This window comes from Rattus rattus, chromosome 3 (assembly GCF_011064425.1).
Source record: "Rattus rattus isolate New Zealand chromosome 3, Rrattus_CSIRO_v1, whole genome shotgun sequence".
NCBI classification, from domain to species: Eukaryota; Metazoa; Chordata; class Mammalia; order Rodentia; family Muridae; genus Rattus; species Rattus rattus.
In genome coordinates, this window is record NC_046156.1 from 206,280,759 (window position 1) to 206,299,892 (window position 19,134).

Sequence of the window (19,134 nt, forward strand, 5' to 3'; positions counted from 1 at the left end):
TGAATAATAATAATTTTTACAAATTACTTAGCACTGGAGTTAAATCCTTAGAAAATAATGTGGTTCACTTTAAAGGGTCCCTGATACACAGTTAAGTTCCTGAAAAAGGGACAGGAGCAGGGCTGGTAGTTAAGGCTAATGTTGCCCTTGCAAAGGATCCAGGTTCAGTTCGCAGGTCCATGCAGCACCTCACAACCGTCTGTAACTGCAGTTCCGGGGGAATCAGTGTCTCACTTGACATCCACAGGCTCCTGTGTACGTGTTGTATAGCTCCTTACACTCAGACACCTAGATACATAAATATTAAATAAACATGTGAAAAAGAAATTACTGAGTGGAAGATATCTTCAACATATCCCTATACACATTTATCAAGACACACAAAATTCTAGAGTGTGAGTTTTGTCTCATCAGAACAGTCAGTCCCTTATTTTTCTTATTGTTAAAAAGAATCTTTTCAATAAATCATTTAACTATTTGGTCCAAAGAGATGACTGTTGTGAAAAATGCTTACTGCATTTACAAAGGACTGGGATTTTCTTCCCAAGCCAGTGGCTCCCATTTGTTTGTAACCCCAGCAGGGAATGTCACCTCCTCCTCTTGTCTCCCCAGGCACTCTCTGTTCTTTGAGTGCTTCTTCTGTTAACAATAAGATGCTTTTAACCCTTAATAGTTTGGCATATATTATATGCTATAGCATGTAACATATTGTATTAAAATTGTCTGCTGTTGTCTGTCTGTAGAAAAAAACCAAACCGAACCTCTGCAGCCAAAGCAGCAGCACTCAGCCTTCTTTTTAGTTCAGAGAGCCAGAGTTCCATGTTATGTACTATCCGGTGACTCTTAAATACTCCCCATCACAAGATGGGAGCTATATCGGATAAGGAATATATATTTAGTGTCATTGTATTAGTCATTTTACAATGAGTATGTGTATCAAAAACATATATCACATCTGAAATGATATAATGTTTGTTGACAATTTTAATTCAGTAAAATGTGAAATAAGGACAGCAATTCCATTGAGTTAAATTCTCTTATGATTAGTAGATTAAAATGAAACGAGCTTAGTAAATCACATTTGATTTAATTCTACAAAAAGCTTAAGAAATTAAGCATGAATTATAATTGCTATTACTGAGAATATAGAAATCAATTAGAAATATTTATCAACTTTATAAATGTCCCAGTAATTCTGAAAGTTTTATAATTGTTATGCTTCTTTTATTTAATTTTAAATAAAAAAATTTGCCTTAATGCTCTTAACGATGCCACCAATGGATTAGATAAGTGGTTAAGGTAATTTCATTATGAAATATTATACAGTGGGCAGGAGTGACTGCTTAGTAGTTGACAATATTGGATACTCCTCCGGAGGACTGAGGGTCAGTTCCCAGCACCCACACAGCTGCGCATACCTGCTTTAGTGCAGTTCCCTAGGAACTGACGTCCTAGCTTCCATGAGCAGTGCACACATGTGGTCACAGGCATACATGCAGACAAAACACCCATACATACCGAAGGGAAATTCACAAATCTTTTAAAACATCTAAACAAATTAACACCTTCCCTATTTTTCTCTAGCATTTCGACTTTTTTTAATGAAAAAGAAAAAATAGTATGAATTTTCTGGTTGAAGGCATTAGGAAACAACACTTTTATTTAGAACTCTTGCATCTTTCATGTTAAAAACTGTATAGTTTCTGTAGATGGTATTTTTTAGTGAAAAGTCTCTCAGTATTTCTTTAGGTGGCATGCATATCTATTATTAATTAATAGAATCATGTCACTTCTATTACATTAGATTTCAATATTATAAGCAAGCCTGTTAGAAATTACAGAATTTGTTGTTATTAAAGGGAACTTGAGAGAGTGGCAGTGTTCCACAAGGAGATTTCTGCAGATTGGGAATGGCTCTCTGGCCCTCGTTGTCTCTGTGTTGACAGTGGTCATAGATGTCCTGCTATTCACATTAGTGTCTAGTGGAGTACTTACAGACTGGGGATGATAGTCATTACGGTGTTAGAGTGATCTGAAAAGTGTCCTAGGGACTTCTGAGCAAGCAACTGTTTTGTCATGTACTTCCTACCCCACAATAGGCGCAAGACGGGATTAAAGCAACTTTAGTAGTGAGTCTCTAGTCAGAGCTAAAAGTCTAACTCCGAGGTGAAGCATGAGGGGTGCAGCTGTGGCCACTGGTGTCATTTGGCCTGTTTATAATCTCCGTGACTTCTACTTGGAATAGGAGATTGGGTAATTATGTGTGTGGAAAGAGCCTCCTCCATACTTGTTTGGATGCAGTAAGAGTTCATACAATGCATGTAGCACAGACATCTCAAGCTTAGTGTTGCCTGATCTCTGTGGTCTGCAGAAGCCAATGCAGAGCTATGCAAAAGGCAAGACAAACCCACTTACTTGAAAGTGTAGGCTCTCTGAGCATAATCTCCTAATAGAATTATACATAAGTGATTTAGTCATAGAAGATTGTAAATAATGCCCAATAATATAGACCCTAATCACAAGTAATCGCAAGAATAGGATTTTTATCAGAAAACATGACACATTTAAAGAGATATGAAATAACAAACATGTTTTAAATATTGAACAAACTCTAGAAGACTAATAGTTATAAATAAGAAAAGGCAAAGGACTCACAACAAAAATAGAAGCATAAAATGATATGCTAGAAATAATCTGTTATATGAACATAAACATAAACATAAAAGGAGAACATAAATTCTCCTTTGCAAAAATAGGTTACAGGTGCATAAAATGCTAAGTCTCTCCCAGAGGACCATAGGAGAGTTTTCAATATATACATGGTGGCTCAAACTATTTATAACTCCAGTTTCAGAGGATCTGATAACCTCTTCTGGCTTCAGGCACCAGGTGTACATACAGTGATATATATATTCACTATATAAATATTCATAAAATTATTATAAATCCAACAAATTAGTTACAAATATAATATTATATTATTTATAAAAATATAGGAATTATGAATACTGGAAATAGTTACACATATCAGAAAATTTCAATCTAAATATACCATGAGGCCTCATGTCATTATAGAAACTTTGTAGTTAAATTTGGTAAGTGTTGAAAGTAATTGGGAAGACCAAATAACTAGAAAAATAAAAATAAAATAGAGTCTATGTTTATCTTAAAGAGAACCTCAATATATATCTAGAAAAAGCAATGGAATCAAGCACAAGTTCACATTTGAAATACCAAAATCATATTCAAATAACTTTCTTTTTTATTAGATATATTTCTTAACATTTCATATGTTATTCCCTTTCTCGGTTTCCTGTCCAGAAGCCCCCATCCCCTCCCACTCCCCCATATAGGTGTTCCTCCCATCCATCCCTCTTACTGCCTCCCATATTCCCCTGCACTGGGGATCCAACCTAGGTAGAACCAAGGGCTTCCCTTTCCACTGGTGCCCCAACAAGGCTATTCTCTGCTACATATGCAGTAGGAGCCCTGGGTGAGTCCATGTATAGTTTTTAAGTAGTGGTTTAGTCCCTGGAAGCTCTGGTTGGTTGGCATTGTTGTTCTTATGGGGTTGCAAATCCTTCAACTCTTTCAATCCTTCCTCTAATTCCCCTAAAGGGAGTCCTGTTCTCAGTTCAGTGATTTCCTGCTAGCATTGACCTCTGTATTGGACATGCTCTGGATGTGTCTCTCAGGAGAGATCTATATCTGGTCCCTTTCAGCATGCACTTTTAGCTTCATCAATTATATCCAGTTTTCATGGCTCTGTGTATATGGGCCACATGTGGGGCAGGCTCTGAACGGCTGTTCCTTCAGTTGCTGATCTAAACTTTGCTCCCATATCTCTTTCTATGAATATTTTTTTTCTCCTTTCAAGAAGGAGTGGGAGCATTCGCATTTTGGTCATCCTTCTTGAGCTTCCTGTGGTCTGTGGATTGCATCTTGGGTAGTTCCAGCTTTTGGGCTAATATCCACTTATCAGTGAGTGCATACCAAGTATGTTTTTCTGTGATTGGGTTACCTCACTCAGGATGATAATTTCCAGTTCCATCCATTTACCTATAAATTTCATGAAGTCATTGATTTTGATAGCTGAGTAGTACTCCATTGTGTAGATGTACCACATTTTTTTGAATCCATTCCTCTGTTGAAGGGCATCTGGGTTCTTTCTAGCTTCTGGCTATTATAAATAAGGCTGCTATGAATATAGTGGAGCATGTATCTTTATGGTATGTTGGAACATCTTTTGGGTATATGCCCAAGGGAGGTATAGCTGGGTCCTCAGGTAGTGGAATGTCCAATTTTCTGATGAACCTCCAGACTGATTTCCAGAATGGTTGTACCAGCTTCCAATCCCATCAACAATGCAGGAGTTATCCTCTTTCTCCACATCCTCACCAGAATCTGTCAGACCTTCATAGAAGACCTCATACTAATACTGTCCAAACTATTCCACAAAATGGAAACAGACGGAACACTACCAAATTCCTTCTATGAAGCCACAATTACTCTTATACCGAAATCACACAAAGACCCAACAAAGAAAGAGAACTTCAGACCACTTTCCCTTATGACTAGTGATGCAAAAATACTCAATAAAAGTCTTGCAAACCGAATCCAAGAACACATCAAAATGATCATCCATCATGATCAAGTAGGCTTCATCCCAGGGATGCAGGGATGGTTTAATATACCACAATCCATCAATGTAATCCACTATATAAACAATCTCAAAGATAAGAACCACATGATCATTTCATTAGATGCTGAGAAAGCGTTTGACAAAATTCATTACCCCTTCATGATAAAAGTTCTGGAAAATCAGGAATTCAAGGCTCATATCTAAACATAGTAAAAGCAATATGCAGCAAACCAAACTAAATGGTGAGAAACTTGAAGCAATTCCACTAAAATCGGGACTAGACAAGGCTGCCCACTCTCTACCTACTTATTCAGTATAGTACTTGAAGTCCTACGCAGAGCAATCAGACAATGAAAGGAGGTCAAAGAGATACAAATTGGAAAGGAAGAAATCAAAACATCACTATTTGCAGATGATATGATAGTATACTTAAGTGACCCCAAAAGTTCCACCAGAGAACTACTAAGTCTGATAAACAACTTCAGCAAAGTGTCGCGATATAAAATTAACTCAAACAAATCAGTAGCCTTCTTCTACTCAAAGGATAAACAGGCAGAGAATGAAATTAGGGAAATGACACCCTTCACAATAGTCCCCAATAATATAAAATATCTTGGTGTGACTTTAACCAAGCAAGTGAAAGATCTGTATGACAAGAACTTCAAGTGTCTGAAGAAAGAAATTGAGGAAGATCTCAGAAGATGGAAAGATCTTCCATGCTCATGGATTGGCAGGATTAATATAGTAAAAATGGCCATTTTGCCAAAAGCAGTCTACAGATTCAATGCAATCCCCATCAAAATTCCTACTCAATTCTTTACAAAGATAGAAAGAGCAATTTGCAAATTCATTTGGAATAACAAAAAACCCAGGCTAGCGAAAACTATACTCAGTAATAAAAGAACTTCTGGGGGAATCACCATCCCTGACTTCAAGCAGTATTACAAAGAAATAGTCATAAAAACTGTATGGTATTGGTTCAGAGATAGACAGATAGATCAGTGGAACAGAATTGAAGACCCAGAAATGAACCCACACACCTATGGTCACTTAATTTTTGACAAAGGTGCTAAAACCATCCAATGGAAGAAAGATAGCATTTTGAGCAAATGGTGCTGGTTCAATTGTATGTCAGCCATGTAGAAGAATGCAAATCGATCCATTCTTATCACCACGTACAAAGCTTAAGTCCAAGTGGATCAAGGACCTACACATGAAACCAGATACACTCAAAGTAATAGAAGAAAAAGTGGGGAAGAGTCTTGAACACATGAGCACTGGGGAAAATTTCCTGAACAAAACACCAATGGCTTATGCTCTAAGATCAAGAATCGACAAATGAGACCTCATAAAACTGCAAAGCTTCTGTAAGGCAAAGGCCACTGCCAGTAGGACAAAATGGTAACCAACAGATTGGGAAAAGATCTTTATCAATCCCACATCTGATGGATGGCTAATATACAAAATATATTCAAATAACTTTAAGCCCTTCACTCCTAAACAATGTGTCATGCTAGTGAGAGACAAATCCTCACAGTTCAGTGTAGCAGGGTTATACTGAGGGGTGATAGCAGAGCTCCTTACCTCAGAAGACAAAATGCACATTTGCTTTCAAGCATACTAAAAAATGAGAGAATTTAGCTGTTTACTACTCACAAGCAATTCTCAGAGAGAAGTAGACAACAGCTTCCCATAATAACTTCACTCCAAAAGAAATTCCCCACTAATTCTAGAACATACACAAAGTTTCTTTGCCTGTAATAAAGACTACAGAATATTTGGAACTGAACAGCGGCCAATATTCTGCAGGTTAGAACTTGCATCTTGGAACGGGTGGGCAGTCCATGCACACTTCTGCAAGCCCCTGCTTGTGCTCTATGGAATACACAACAGACAGAGCGGATAGTTAGCTCTTACAAAATGCATTGCCTTAAGAAATCCTGTAACAGGACCTGGGAGTCTGCCTAGAGGACTGCAGCGGGGCTGTGGCAGAGTCTCCTGCCACACACCTCACAGTTCTCAGTAGAACTTAGATCTTGGAGATATTTTCCTAGCTCTTAGTTGTTTTCTTCTTAATTTTTAAAATGAACACATTTTAGATTTATTTCCTTACAGTTCATTTGTGTTTCCAAAGGCAAGTCAGTTTTCTGATTTCATAGAGAGCAGTCATTTTCCTAATTTATCTCTTTGCTTTTACAGTATGCCTACCTCACTTTTCGCCATATATTAATGAAGCACGTTTGTTCATTTAAAATGTACGCAGAATGTACAACTCTGAACTCTGAACATACTCTTGCATCAGGGAATGATTTTTTTTAACGTGATTTAAGGTAGACTACCATCTTTAATCAGGAGACAGGGTTTTGCAATTTTTTTATTTTTAAGGTTTTTTTTGGGGGGGGGGGGTTGGGGAGGAATGTCGGAGTTGACAAAAGAATCAGAGCCCGGAAGCAATTGCAGTGTTACTGACAGAAACTGCGAACTGGATATTGGGACCCTGGTCACTGTTCTCAAGAGCAAAGGGCTTGGGTAAGCGTGGGCTCCTTCTGGGACACTAGAGCAGCTGGGGTTTGACAGTTTTCCTCGTTCAAATTTAAAGATTGGATAATGTTCATATTGGATCTTGCTTGTCTTAAACATTTGGTCCCCTGGGTTTCTTTTGGCTTAGGAACTTGGTTTGAGTACAGTATGAGTTTCAGAAGGCAAAAACAACATAAAACCTTGTCATTTCAGGGTGCAGTGTTTCAAATACTCAAGCTGTGTGTTTATTACTGTGGAAACCAAACAGTAAGCATGACCATGAGCAGGAAGACTTCAATAGGAGGGGTGATGAAATGCTAAGAGAACTGCTGTATTTTATGACTTAAAGTTCTTCTGTAATTATTGAAGTGCTGTATGAAATAATTTTGTGATTGATGTGTCAATCTTTTGTCATGCATCTATGATTTTCAGTTTAGACTTTTAGTAGAAACTTGGTCACTTTTCCTCTATTGAGGAAAGACGATATATTTCATTGCAGCACTTTGGTGCTACAACCTTGTAAAGCTTCGACATCTGCAGAGATGCTCTTCGATGCTATTTGTAGAGCTGTTAGGTAGTGTTGAAGTGCCATGCTCTGGGGCCTCACGCATCCTTCCCTTCTGTAGCATTTGCATAGATGTGTAGTCTCTGCAAAACCTGTCTGTAACCCTCTAGCCCAGTGGTTTTCACATGTGTGTTGTACCTGTTTGAAGGTAGAAGGATCCTTTCACAGGGGTCTCATGTAAGGTATTCTGCATATCATATATTTACATTACAGTTCATAATGGTAGCAAAATTAAGTTATAAAGTAGCAACAAAAATAATTTTATGGTTGGGTGAACGCCACAACATGAAGAACTGTATTCAAACTGTTAAAGTTTGTAACATTAGGAAGGTTGAAAACTCCTGTCCTAACCCTTTTGAGTTTATGGAACACAGTTGTCATTTCTCTTTGTAGTAAATTATTTTTTATTGACTCTAAGATTATTACTACCCAAGTTTATAGAAAATAAGTTGATATGAACTCTCATTGATGACATTTTTTTCCAACAACAAATTTTCAATTGGTGGATATTCATTTTTCATACCGAATTTCATAAAGATGATTTTGTTCATAAACATCACATTTAATGCCCCTTTGCTCTTTCCAGCAATAGAGATACCCTAGTCTCTTTCTCTTTCCCAAATATTCTCATTTCTACTTATGCAGAACTGTATGTTTATTAAAAGTTCAGGACCCATGTGGAAGTGAAAAATGAGATCATTCTGAACCTAGCTGATGATCTTCAGTTGTGTCTATATTTTCTGCAAACAGCATGATTTTTTCGTCTTTATGGCTGAGTAAAATTCCATTGTGTATAATACCACATTTTTTTAATTTATTAATTAGTAGATGTTTTGGACATCTAGGTTTGTTGCATATCTTGGCAATTATGAATAGTGCTGTAATAAGCATAGATGTACAACTATTTCTATGATCTACTCCTGTATTAGTCACGGTTCTCTGGAGACATAGAATATCTCTCTATATTAAGGGAAGTTATTGGAATGACTTACAGTCTGCAGTTCAGTGACCCCAACAATGGACAGCTGTGAACAGGAAGTCTAAGAATCTAGTAGTTGCTCAATCCTGAGAGGCTGGGTGTTTTCTGGTCTTCTGTATAAGCTGGAATCCCGAAGAAATAGGTTCTAACAGATGTGCTGGCGAGTAAGTGCAAGCAGAGGAAGAAGACAAACACTTCCTTTTTCAACTGTCCTTATACAGCCCTCCAGCTGGAGGTGTGGCCAAGATTAAAGGTGTATAGCACCACAACGGAATTTGGAACTTGTCATTTCCCAGGCTGGCCTTGAACACAGAAATCTGCTTGCTTCTGTCTCCTGGAATTAAAGGTTTGCCCTACTTTGACCAGGCATAAGCTTTTCATGCCACTGTGCCTCAAGATCTGGATGCCAGGTGTGCCCTCCGTTTCTGGACTGTAGTTCATTCCAGATGTTCTCGAGCTGACAGCCAGTAATAACCATCACAACTCCTTTGGGTGGTCTTTAAGCAATGCTATAACTAGATCGTATGTCAATTCTATATTTAGGTTTTAGAGAGACCGCCATATTGATTTCCGTGGTGACTAAATTAATTTATGTTCACATTAGCCATGTATAAAGACTACCTTCATCCTGTCAATCTCAGCAGCGTATTTTTAAATGATGGTAATTCTGAATACAAAGTAGTATTGATTTGTATGTCCCTGATGATTTGTATGCTTACTGGCTATTTGTATTCCATCCTCTGAGGAAAACCACCCATCATTAAGTCCATTTCTAAACATCAGAAGTCTAGGCAGAGCAGAGCTGGGTACGTACTGTTGTTTGCTTACTCTGGGTCTCATAGGTTGAAAATGAGGTAGCATCTAGGCTAAATCATTATGTGGCGTTCAGGTCCACACAGATGCTTATAGCTGCAGACAGTTGCCAGCTCCTTATGACTGTTAGCTCAGGACAACTCTTGGGTTCTAGACAATCTCCTCTTGGTGCACTTTGTCATCAATGCCAGCCACAGAAATACTTGCTTATAGCTTCCTATTTATGTCATTGTTGCTCTAACCTAATCTAGTTATGGAAGTAAATATTCAATCAAATTCATAAACTCTTGCACACAAGTAAATGGAGAAAATATCTGCATGCGTATCAGAGAATGAGAATCCAGAGAGCCATCTTGGAATACTTTCCATCACTAAGCGGACAGAAGTCAGTGGTATGTATTTCCTTTCTCCTTTTCTCATCTTAGGTATCATAGCCTTCACTTCTTATGTCCTTTTTTAAAAAAGAAGAATAATCCTCCTTCTATTTTCCCTCTAAAGCCTCTGGACATTCCTTGTGAGCCCTCTGCAATTATGCTCCTACCCTCATGCTCAACTTTTCCTTGAATCTTCAGGTTTCAGTCTCCTACTTTTCCTTCCCTCAGGTTGCTGAGTCCTCAAGTGGTTTCTGAGTACAGTATTATAGTGTTCAGTTTAAATACATAGTTGTTCTTGTGTTTGCTAATATTTTGCTGTTTCTAATGGTTCCTGTCTTACCTATCAGCAGAGAGAATTCTGGTTTTTTTATTATTTATTTTTTATTTACAATCTAGCTATTGTCCCCACTTCTGGTCTCCCCTCCTACAGTTTCTCCCCCTATTCCTTCTTGCCCCTGTATCTGAGAAGATGCCTCCCTCGACCAGACCTCCTCCTCCCTGGGGTCTCTAGTATCTCCAGTATTAGTCACATCTTCTCCCACTGAGGACAGACCAGGCAGTCTCTGCTATGTATGTGCCAGGGGGCCTCAGACCAGCTAGTGCATGCTGTCTGGTTGGTAGCTCAGTGTCTGGGAGTCTTCCTGCTTTATCCTGTTTCAACCACAGGGATCCCTACCTTCTGTCCATTGGTTGGGTGCAAGTATCTGCATCTGCCTCGGTCAGATCTTACCTATTCTGATTGTAGAATCTCAGGGTCGTTTTGATTTGCATTTCCATGATCACTAAGGACTTTGAACATTTCTTTGGGTGCTTCTTGTCTATTTGAGATTCCCCTGCTTTGAGTTCTCTGTTTAGCGCTGTACCCATTTTTAAATTGTGTTATTTGGTCTTTTGGAGGTTAACTTCTTGAGTTCTTTATACATTTTGGATATTAGCCCTGTATCAGATGTAGGATTAGTAAAGATTTTTCCCTCAATCTGTAGGTTGGTGATTTGTCGTTTACTGCGTCTTTTGCCTTACAGAAGCTTTTCAGTTTCATGTGTTCCCCTTTATCAATTTTGATCTTAGAACATCAGCCATTGGAGATATGTTTAGGAAATTTCCCCCTGTGCCAATGAGACTCTGTATTGCTTTTTTGTATGAACTTATAAACAGTCTGGGAAAGAAATTAGGGAAGCAACACTCTTCATACTAGCCACAAATAACGTAAGATATCTTGGTATAACTCTTACCAAGCAAATGCAAGATCTGTACGCCAAGAACTTCAAATCCCTAAAAAAAGAAATGAAATACGATCTCAGAAGATGGAAAGGTCTTCCTTGCTCATGGATTGGTAGAATTAACATAGTAAAAATGGCCATCCTACAAAAAGAAATCTACAAATTTAGTGCAATTCCTATCAAGATTTGAACATGCTTCTTCACAGACGTGTAAAGAACAATTCTCAAATTCATATGGAAAAATAAAAAAACCCAGGATTGGGAAAACAGTTCTTAACAATAAAAGAACTTCTGGGTGAATAACCATTTCTGACTCAAACTGTATTACAGAGCAATAGTGATAAAAACTGCATGGTATTGGTACAGAGACAGACCTGTCGATCAGTGGAATAGAATTGAAGACCCAGAAATAAACCCACACACCTATGGACCCTTGATCTTTGACAAAGAACCCAAAAATCTACAGTGAGAAAAAAAAAGGATCTTCAATAAATGGTACTGGTCTAACTGGCTGTCTGTATGTAGAAAATGAAAATAGATCCATCTTTATCACCTTGCACAAAGCTCAAGTCCAAGTAGATCAAGGACCTCAACATAAAACCAGGTACACTGAATCTAATAGAAGAGTGAGTGGAAAAGAGCCTAGAACCCATTGGCACGGGAGCATTCTTAAAATCGAAAAGTATTCATATATTTTCTCGAATTTGGAACTGTTGGGAAATCCATTTTTTTTTTTTTTTAAAGAAGCCATCGTGGCCACTTTTAGGCATGTATATGCGGTCCTTATGTGCAGACAAAAATTAACAAGTTTTAGATTAGAGGCTTATATTGAATATCAGACAGACTGTTGGAAACTTAGATGTTTGGGCATACAGCACCACAGCTGTACACATTACCATTGCTCCACCATTAATTTGTGGTGCCTCTGTGGATGGGGAATGTGCTCTCTCTGGTTTGTCATTCCATGAACTTTAGTCATTCATGTTATTGTCCTGGGTTACACATATTTGACAATGTAGGCCTTGGTTCAGTGCCATTCAATCTGTCAAATAGTTTTCCTTTTTCTTGTCCTTCTGCCAGACTGTGATTTCTGTAATACATACTTCCCTTATGTCTTTCCTCTGGGCTGCTATTACAATTCTCAACATACAGTAGATACATAGTAAAGTGGTTTGAATCTTCCTGATTGTACTTTTCCATTGGTACATATGAGTTTATGTACAGTGACCTTAGACAGATAACACGTTTTTTATTCATAGATTCAACTAACTGTAGATTGAGTATATCCTTTAAAATTTATGTCTGTTCAAATACATGCTAATATATTTTTCTTATCATTGCTTCATAAACACTTTAGTACTACATATAATATAGCATATAGCACTTTTACTATAATAAGTATTATTAGTATTTGAAAGCTAATGTAAACTATGTTGGAAGATGTGCCTGTTTTAAGGTACAAATTCAACATCATTTGATACAAGGAGATGAACTTCTGTTTTGTTTTTTTTTTTTTTTTGTATCTCATATGAGGTTTTACACCAATCTATTGTTGATCTTAAGAGCCAACAAAAAGAGCACACAGTATATATTAATTCTGTGAAATTCTATTAAAATTCTTGAAAGAAAATTTTACTTTCTGTCAAAAATGTTGTAGGAAAGTCAATATTGCTTTGCAAAAGATACTCTTTAGTAGTGCCATGATGAGTAGTGGGAAACCTCTTCAAGGTCCCAGTTACTAGGACCTTAGTTCTCTCATGGGAGTGTAGGTATTATGAAGTCCTTACAGTGTTGTATGTTTTGTCTTCCTGAGCACATTGAGACAAAATAAAACTTGCACTTGTGGTAAATACTCTTGAAAACACTGACAGGCATTTCACTTGTTCTTATATATTTATCATTTTATTTATTCTCCGAATAGGACTTCTGACATTTCTAATCTGATTATTGAAGGGATTTACAGTGATATTGTTGGTTATTAGTTAATGAAATACACATAATTAATGAATTTCTCCCTTAGTCTTTAGTCATCATGATTTAGATAATGTGAAATGTAAATGCAATTATTGAATTGTAAATCCATAAAAAAATATACATTGTACTTGTTAACTTACATTGCCCTATTAGTGTTTGAATGTGGCATTTTCTCTGTCGACCTTAGTTTTGTTTTTCAGAAATGTCTTGATGAATTGTTAACCAGTTTCTTAGGAAAGCAGTTTGAATGAAAGCAGAGTAAATACCAATGTTCAAAAGAGTCATGGAATGCTGTTGGCAATAAGAAGAAAAGAATATTTAATCCAAGCCTGGGTGGTTCCTCTAGTTTCTCACTGATGAAATAACAATGGAAAAATGTCTACCATCACTCTCTTCCTATTAAGTTATGAGCAGCAAGTTTATTTGGGAATCTTGTTTTCCTGTGTAGCATAGGATCAGATGCTTGTCTGTTGGTCACCTGGGGTCATCCATTGCTGTGACGCAGATGTCTACAAAACATGTTTTCTGATTTTCATACAGAGCTCATCTATTTTGATCTCTAGGTTCAAAGGTAGATGTTGCTCAAGGCTTTACACATTATGTTATTATAAATTTTCATTCTATATTCATTAGAGATAAACAATATATGTGCATAGAAATTATTTCACATCTTTCTGTTGAAAATGAGCAGGAAATGAAGTATCTTTTATAAAAATTTATAAACTGCCATGACTGAAATTCTGTCTTGATAGTTGGAATCTTCTGCTTAGGGCCTGTATGTTGAAAACTGATTTTATGCGCTTATTATTAACAAAGTATGTTTGTCCTTTTTGAGATTTTTCCTTATTAAAAATATTTGATACTTCATCAATTTGTTCTCCTTTATATTATATAATTCTTAAAAGGTTACTTTTTCATATATCATTTCATTTGCTAGACTGAGTGTTACTACAAAGGAGTGGGGCACTGCTTTGGGCACTTGTTTTTGAGGTAGCTGTTGCAGACATTCATTTCAAGATTTTTTTATATTTTAAATAATGAACTAATTTATTTGAGATAAGGCCTCATGTAGCCAACACAGGTTTCCCACTAGCTATTGAGCCAACCCTGCCTTTGAACAATTTTTCCTATGTTCTGCTGTTGAGTGCTATTACAGGAGACATGACTGCACTTGGTCACCATGTGTTCCTCGTGTGTAGTGTCACATTGACCTGGTTTGTTTATATAGTTAAAAATATGTCTATAGAATGACCTTGAAAGTGTTAAGTGTGTTAGAAATCCTGGCAAATGAGAGTATGTTGTCCAAGGGGAAACTAAAGACAGAATGGAATATAGACTCTTTTGGCCTCAGTCATGACTGGCTTATGACTTCTATTAGAATACTATATGACGAAATGTAGTGCAAATTCTTTCTAGTGGACAATGACAACTTAATCTCACAAGAATTGCTTTATGTTTTCTGAAATCGCTATTTTCTTGGTAATTAAAAGTTATCATGAAATGTGAACAATATTCATTGTTTATAGAATTGGTTTGAAAAAGTTGTATCAAGTCAAATTAGAAGTGGTTAGTTATCCCAGCACTCAATCTTTTTCATGATTTCCTCTGGCTTATGCCTTGATCCGTTTATCAGTACTTTGATGTCCAATTTGAATTTATTCAAATCATGAATTTGTGAAAATCTGCCTTGAGCTTGTAGAAGTTTAAAATGTGTGAGCTATTTTTCTTTCTAAATAGTGACACATCTGTGATAGGCATACTATCAGCTATGATTCTTTTATTTTTTATGGCAAAATATTAATTTAGGTACTCGTATACTATGTTTAGCACTCATTGATGGTTTGTTGAATTCCTTTAGTAAAGGTTGAGATTTTTTTCCTTACTGTATTATACATGTGACTTGGTTACCAAAACATTTCCAGTAGTGACCCGATACCTTTGGTTCTACCTCAAGTGATTATAAAACAGTAAAATTTACCATTTATTTTGTATATGACATTGTTCCTTTTACTATTAACCTGATTTTCCACATAAACAGGGACAGTGCTACTATAGGCTGTGTTTGCGAAATGCTGTCTTGCCTTTACTTTAGTCCTGTATTTAGGTTTTGGAAATCATCTCCAGCACCTCACTGAATGAATTGCGATCACGAAGTTGCCAAAATACAATGACTGCTTTTCTCTTTGAACAGATTTTTGGCAATGAGTGAGTGTTCTCATTTGACAGTGCTTCCTAAAAAACAGTCCACAGAAGTGGGACGATCGCATGCCAAAACAGTTGATTTCTTTTGGATGTCACTGAAACTGAATTTCTGGTTTTAATATTTGCTAACAGCAAGAAGCTGTTCTATGTAAAATGACTGTTTTGCATAGTTACCACACAACACTTGGTATTTCATACAGTAGGCACATTATTTCATTGTAAACACAGATCTTAGCATTGCAATATTTTAATATTTTGTCTGGCCACATTTATACTTTGAGCTTTTGAAATTTGAAAAGTCATTGTGACAATGTTATAATCATGGTTTGTAATAGTTTTCTGAAATGAATTTTCTAATATTGTGGACCATATGATATATTGCTGCTCTAATTCACTTATATGAAGCAGATATTCTGTGTGATCCATCTTAATGTACTGTTGCTTGTTATAAATGTTGCTTTTATTTCCTTAGTTGTTGTGATGAGAGCCATACCCAAGTTTTATGAATGCCTGGGTTGGCCCAGCATGTTTCTGTCTCACTATCCTAGGGCTAGGCCTGGAAGCCTCTTACCTCCATAAGCTAGGCCTAGAATGTTCGCCTGGAACCTGTGCCTATAAAACTGTCTCTGTAAAACTCTGCCTTCTCCCTCTCCCTCTCTCCCCTTCCTCTTCTCTCCCTCTTCCTCTGCATTGGTCTCTTAGGTTGCCTATCTTTCTTGTGTTATTCTCTTAAGTATCCTTTCTTTCCTGTGCTGTTTTCATGAGAGTAGGGTATATCCTATCTCTGACTCATTCTGTCAAATCTTTCTCTGGTTCATTACTTTGTCTACCTTCAATTAGACATCACTTTCAAACATGGCTGCATCCTTTTACAAACTAATTATAGCTTCATTGTTTGGGATTACTAAAGGCATTTCTGTATTCCAGCAAGCTCATACTATAATCAAGGAAGTGCCTGCATCTTGTTTAGATCATATTTTAGGATATGATCCCATGACAGATCAGCTACCTTGCTTGATTAAAATTCTTCAATACATTGTTTTTTTCATATACACAGTGAGAACAAAAAAAGCATGTGGAATTAAATTTGAGTTTTCATGCAGGATTTCATAAAAACTTACTATATTGTAGCATATTTTCTCTGTACCTCTTTAGTATTAGAACAAGAACCCCAAAATTGAATTTATTACTGTAACCTCAATGTCAGATTTTTTTCTCTACACAGATACTTCTTTTTATTTATTTTTAACTAGAAAATTTATGTAATATATATTTTTCCTTTATTGGATATTTAAGGCTGGTCTTCAATAACAACAGGAACAACAGAAAGCCCACATACACATGGAAGCTGCATAATGTTCTACTCAATGATAATTTGGTCAAGGAAGAAATAAAGAAAGAAATTAAAGACTTTATAGAATTTAATGAAAATGAAATCAAAACATACCAAAACTTACTGCACACAATGATAGGAGTGCTAAAAGGAAAGCTCATAGCTCTGAGTGGGGAGAACTAGCAGCTTGACAGAGCACCTGAAAGCTCTAGAACAAAAAGAAGCAAATACACCCAAGGGGAGTAGATGGCAGGAAATAATCAAACTCAGGGTTGAAATCAACCAAGTAGAAACAAAGAGAATTATACAAAGAATCAACAAAACCAGGAGCTGGTTCTTTGAGAAAATCAACAAAGTAGATAAACCCTTAGCCAGACTAACCAGAGGACACAGAGACAGTATCCAAATTAATAAAATCAAAAATGAAAAGGGAGACATAACAGAAACTGAGGAAATTAAAAAAAAACTATCAAATCCTATTACAAAAGTCTATATTAAAAAAAAAAAACTGGAAAATCTAGATGAAATGCACATTTCCATTTCAGACAGATACCTGGTACCAAAATTCAATCAGGATCGAATAAACCATTTACACAGTACCATAACTCCTAAAGAAATAGAAGCAGTCATTAAAAGTCTCCCAACCACAAAAAGGCTAGGACCAGATGGGTTTAGTGTAGATGTCTATCAGAACTTCAAAGAATGCCTAATACCAATACTCTTCAAACTATTCCACAATATAGAAACAGATACTTCTTTTTTTTTTTTATATTAACATGAGTATTTCTTATTTACATTGCGATTGTTTTTCTCCTTCCCGGTTTCCAGGCCAACATCCCCCTAATCCCTCCCACTCCCCTTCTATATGGGCTTCCCCTCCCCATCCTCCCCCATTACCACCCTCCCCCCAACAATCTCGTTCACTGGGGGTTCAGTCTTAGCAGGACCAAGGGCTTCCCCTTCCATTGGTGCTCTTACTAGGCTATTCATTGCTACCTATGAGGTTGGAGCCCAGGGTCAGTCCATGTCTAGTCTTTGGGTAGTGGCTTAGTCCCTGGAAGCTCTGGCTGGTTGGCATTGTTGTTCATATGGGGTCTCGAGCCCCTTTAAGCTCTTGCAGTCCTTTCTCTGATTCCTTTAATGGGGGTCCCGTTCTCAGTTCAGTGGATTGCTGCTGACAATCTCCTATGTATTTGCCATATTCTGGCTGTGTCTCTCAGGAGAGATCTACATCTGGTTCCTGTCAGCCTGCACTTCTTTGCTTCATCTAATCTATCTTATGTAGTTTGGTGGCTGTATATGTATGAGCCACATGTGGGGCAGGCTCTAAATGGGTGTTCCTTCTGCCTCTTATCTAAACTTTGCCTCCCTATTCCCTGCCAAGGGTATTCTTGTTCCCCTTTTAAAGAAGGAGTGAAGCATTCACATTTTGGTGATCCTTCTTGAGTTTCATGTGTTCTGTGCATTTAGGGTAATTCAAGCATTTGGGTTAATAGCCACTTATAAATGAGTGCATACCATGTGTGTTTTTCTGTTATTAGGTTACCTCACTTAGGATGATATTTTCCAGTTCCATCCATTTGTCTAGGAATTTCATAAAGTCATTGTTTTTGATAGCTGAGTAATATTCCATTGTGTAGATGGACCACATTTTCTGTATCCATTCCTCTGTTGAAGGGCATCTGGATTCTTTCTAGCTTCTGGCTATTATAAATAAGGCTGCTATGAACATAGTGGAGCACGTGTCTTTGTTATATGTTGGAGCATCATTTGGGTATATGCCCAAGAGAGGTATAGCTGGATCCTCAGGCAGTTCAATGTCCAATTTTCTGAGGAACCTCCAGACTGATTTCCAGAGTGGTTGTACCAGTCTGCAATCCCCCCAACAATGGAGGAGTGTTCCTCTTTCACCACATCCTCGCCAGCATCTGCTGTCACCTGAGTTTTGATTTAGCCATTCTCACTGGTGTGAGGTGAAATCTCAGGGTTGTTTTGATTTGCATTTCCCTTTATGACTAAAGATGTTGAACATTTCTTTAGGTGTTTCTCAGCCATTCGGCATTCCTCAGCTGTGAATTCTTTGTTTAGCTCTGAACCCCATTTTTTAATAGGGTTATTTGTCTCCCTGCAGTTTCACTTCTTGAGTTCTTTGTATATTTTGGATATAAGCCCTCTATCTGTTGTAGGATTGGTAAAGATCTTTTCCCAATGAAACACATATTCCTTAATAAAAAGTCCATGGTAGTGATAGCAGTACACTTTTTAGATTTTTTTCCTACTTTCTTTCTATTTCTGCTTCTTATATTCAAACTTAATTAAATGAAAATTATAGATTTTTCTGTCCTTCATTAATAAAAATATTTGGATATATATACACATTTATATATATATACATTTTATAATTTATATATCAATGGATTTCACAAATATGTAAATGTTACTAATCACAAAAGCTTGCTGTTTGAAAGTGAACTAATGATATCACCATAGCTTTGTTAGTTGATTAGTTTTA

The 19,134-nt window shown here is 36.9% G+C and overlaps 1 protein-coding gene across 1 annotated transcript in view; it reads left to right on the forward strand.

Moving 5' to 3' along the window:
• Xrcc4 (X-ray repair cross complementing 4) overlaps positions 1-19,134 on the forward strand; it is a 214,916-nt gene that overhangs the window by 55,417 nt on the left and 140,365 nt on the right. The gene's annotated exons all lie outside the window — the stretch shown is intronic.